We start from the raw sequence: 4,440 nt of genomic DNA on the forward strand, positions 1-4,440 counted from the left end.
TTAGTTAGTTATTAAACATTTATTGAACACTAACTTCACTTTAGCTACTTTTGTGTCTACAGCGATAAAAATCAAGAATATATGTTATATATTGAGGAAAAATATGAAATTGGTTTAAATGAGACTAAGTAGTTTACACATTGAATTAGATGGTCATCAGCATATACTAGGTAAGAAAGAGTGAATTCTTAAAACTATGTATTTCCCCAAAGAAAAACCTCTCATCCAAAAAAAAAAAAAAATCATCTCTATTGATTACAAGCTACTGATAACACAGAGAAAAAAAACAGCTAGTGAACATAATATATAGTTAGTATTACATATTCGCTACTTCAACATTTCCTTGCAACAACATCTAATTTTTCTACTCTAACAGTGGAGGAAAAATCATAGAAGTACCTTTCTGAACTTCATTAGGGGTAGTAAATGCATGTCAGGACTTGGTCCTTGGCCTGTGTGTCTCCAAAGCCTGTGTTCATCTTTAAAAGTGACTACATTTTTAGATCTTTTGTATATTGTAATCCTTAACAGAAGGGACAAGCATTGGTTGCTCACTATAGTATTCCAAATCCCCAGTTTAATCATTTGAATGTTAATTCTGATATAACTCTGAACAGTTGAACCACCTTGATTTACTCCTTTGAAGAGGGCTAGGCAGCCGAGAGTGTCGAGTACCATTATTTCCCATAATAGAAAGAAAGATCAAAAAATGCAGCCTGCACCCGCGGCTGCTGAACCCCGGTAGGACGAGCTCTCCTGTGCTGTCTACACCCGCGCCCCTTCCCACTGCACAGGTCAGGGAAGGTGACTAGGGCGCCTGATTGGGACAAGAAGCAAATGGGGTCTAGAAGATGAATAGACCAGCCATTTTCCACTGACTGGCAGCGATGGCGTTCACTGATAGAGTCCAAAGCAGTGGCAGCAGGGATTGAACCCAGGAGCATGTAACCACTGAGCCATATCCCCAGCCCCTTTTATATTTTATTTAGAGACAGGGTCTTGGTGAGTTGCTCAAGGCCTCAGTAAGTTGCTGAACCTGTGATCCTCCTGCCTCAGCCTCCTGAGCTACTGGGATTCCAAATGTGCACCACTGTGACCAGCTATACTTGAACTTCCTAAACTCTCCGGGTCTCCTAAGAGCAGTTTCAGACTTCCCACTGATGGGTGCCATCTGTGAGCATCAATGATAGTCTCCCACAGGGAGTGAAAAAGGAGAGGGAAAGAAGACTCTTGCCAATAGTCTCCTAACATGCTATAGTTGCTGGCAAACTTCATCTAAAGAAAGTGAAGCTTAGGCTTGGTGCAGTGGCCCATGCCTGTAATCCTAGTGACTCAGAAGGCTGAGACAGGAGGATCATAAATTTGAGGCCAGCCTCAGTAACTTAGTGAGGTCCTAAGCAATTTGTGTGACCCTGCCTCAAAATTTACAAAGAAAACAAAACAAAACAAACCTCAAAAACGACAATAAAAAACCTGAGGGCTTAAGTCTTGAATGTAGGCAGTGTGAGACTGTCTAAAACAGTGCATTTCCCAGGAATTTAATTAAATTCTGAGAATAAATGAATGGGTGTTAGAGAAACTGTAGGGTTGGGTTGAGTTGGGCTCAGTGGCACATTTTTATAATCCCACGGGTTGGGGAGGCTGAGGCAGGAGGATGGTGGGTGCAAATCCAGCCTTAGCCTTTTAGGCCCTAAGCAATTTAATGAGACCCTGTCTCTAAATAAAATATGAAATATAAAAAAGGGCTGGGGATGTGGGTCGGTGGGTAATTGCCCCTGGGTTCAATCCCTGGTGCCAAAAGAAGAGAAAAAGAAAAACTATAGGGCTCTTTCCGTGCCTAGAGCAGCCATGGCTCGTGGTCCCAAGAAGCATCTGAAGCGGGTAGCAGCTCCAAAGCATTGGATGCTGGATAAATTGACTGGTGTGTTTGCTCCTCATCCATCCACTGGTCCCCACAAGCTGAGAGAATGTCTTCCTCTCATCATTTTTCTAAGGAACAGACTTAAGTATGCCCTGACAGGAGATGAAGTAAAAAAGATTTGCATGCAGCGCTTCATCAAGATTGATGGGAAAGTCCGAACCGATATAACCTACCCCGCCGGTTTTATGGATGTCATCAGCATTGATAAGACTGGAGAGAATTTCCGTCTGATCTATGACACCAAGGGTCGTTTTGCTGTTCATCACATTACACCTGAGGAAGCCAAGTACAAGTTGTGCAAAGTGAGAAAGATATTTGTGGACACAAAAGGAATCCCTCATCTGGTGACTCATGATGCTTGAACCATTCGATACCCTGATCCCCTAATCAAGGTGAATGATACCATTCAGATTGATTTGGAGACTGGCAAGATTACTGACTTCATCAAGTTTGACACTGGTAACCTGTGTATTGTGACCGGAGGTGCTAACTTGGGAAGAATTGGTGTGATTACCAACAGAGAGAGACATCTTGGCTCTTTTGACTTGGTTCATGTGAAAGATGCCAATGGCAACAGCTTTGCCACCCGGCTCTCCAACATTTTTGTTATTGACAAAGGCAACAAACCATGGATTTCTCTTCCCCGAGGAAAAGGAATCCGACTCACCATTGCTGAAGAGAGAGACAAGAGACTGGCTGCCAAACAGAGCAGTGGGTGAAATAAATGGTCTATAGGTGCTATGCCTAGAGAGTAGAGGTCTTTGTACTTAATTAAAGAAAATATAGCAGGATGAATTGAAAAAAAAAAAAAACTATGGGGTTGGAAAATGGGTTTTTGTTTCTTTGCTGTTTTATCTTGACCTCCTGAGGTGCTCTACTTGTTTGAGGTTGTTGGAAATAGGTAGCCTACATATGTGCTCCCTTGCAACTGTACATTTGTTTAAGAGAGAGGATAAATGCTCTTAGTTGAAAAAAAAAATGCAGGAACCTATGAAAGATGCTTTTACTCCTGTTTCATTAAGCCTGTCAGTCTTTTTTAATTGCTAGAAATGAATAAAATCAAGCATATTAGGCATGTTGTCTTTTTCTGCTAGTTGGTAGGAGTGTATATAGTTTATAATTAGGCAAATATATGGTCTAATTAGAATATGTATGAATGTATGTATATGTGTATATATGTATGTATATATATATACACATGCAAGTATATATACGAGTTGAGTAAAAACTTGTTTCCATCTGATAGTATGTAATTTATTAATATTTTTATTTCATTTTCATATATTCACCTGCTCTGGACTTTACATGCATACCAAAGAAAAGTGTAAATTTCATGATGGTGTTTTGCTTTAGGTATCCAAAGTGCTCCCCAATAAATGTACAGTTTTTGTTTCATATCATCCTAGAACATTTTTAACCTTTCTAGGCTAATTCTAGCTCTGTCTTTGAATTCCTACAGCCATCATTTTGTGTTTTTTTTCTATGAATTTTACAGTCTATTGTTATTGGACTTCAAAGTAATATAACATGATTTTAATTGATGTATATTATTTCAACCCTTAATTCAACCTTGTGTATTATGATTTCTTTAGAAAATTTTTATTAAATTTAGGATCCTTAAACTGATTTTGTTCATTTTTTTGAAAAGTTATATTTCCAACTCATGTGATAGTTTTTGCATAGAAAACATGGTCTTTCAGATTTGAACTCATTTTAGCATATATATTTATGGAGTTCCTGTAATACAAAGTTAAAGGAATCATTATAGGTCATTTTATACTAGGTATAATCTGTCTTCTCCCTAATAACTTCTCAGGTTTACCTATTTTTAAAGGAACTTTTGATACTGTGAAGAATAGTGGTCATTTAAACACCTCTCTTCTGCAATGACCATCCCTTCATATTGTTTCTAGTTTGAGGGTTTGTTTTTATAATCATCTGAAATCCTTTGATTCATACCATCATATCATTAATATCTTTATGCATAGATTTTCCTTCACCTTTATTGTCAATTTTGATATATTCTGAATCCATAATGAGTTTTCTTTCATACAATTTCTTCTAATTGACACCTTGTTGCCATTGTAATTTGTTTCTTCTAAAATACTACACTTTTCTCAATGTACTTGCTTTATATTTTTTTCTTGCTTGGAGTGATAATATGCAAAGGAAGACTTCATAATTACCACATGATGGTCTATTCGACTGACAAAGCAAACACTATTTGTAATTCTTCTGTAAATGATTCTTCATTGAAATAACACTTCTGTGCTTTCATCCCTTCATTTCTCAGCTATTTCAATCTTTCTGCTCACAATGGAATGGATGACACTTCTTCCAAATGTGTAAATTGATGAATTTAGTTTCTGACTTATCCTGGGACATTTTAAAAATTCTCCTCATATTTGACACAAATAATCAGTTGATTTCTGCCAGATAATATCTTCACTTTTCTGTGTCATCTAGCTTTGGTTGTAAACAATGTGAATAATATTTATATGGGGAAATTATGAAGATAT

General features: G+C 37.6%; 1 pseudogene; it reads left to right on the forward strand.

The window, feature by feature from the left end:
- Positions 1–1,828: 1,828 nt before the first annotated feature.
- LOC143403726 (small ribosomal subunit protein eS4, X isoform-like) lies at positions 1,829–2,725 on the forward strand (annotated as a pseudogene).
- Positions 2,726–4,440: the final 1,715 nt, after the last annotated feature.

Source organism: Callospermophilus lateralis, unplaced genomic scaffold (assembly GCF_048772815.1).
Source record: "Callospermophilus lateralis isolate mCalLat2 unplaced genomic scaffold, mCalLat2.hap1 Scaffold_1149, whole genome shotgun sequence".
NCBI lineage: Eukaryota > Metazoa > Chordata > Mammalia > Rodentia > Sciuridae > Callospermophilus > Callospermophilus lateralis.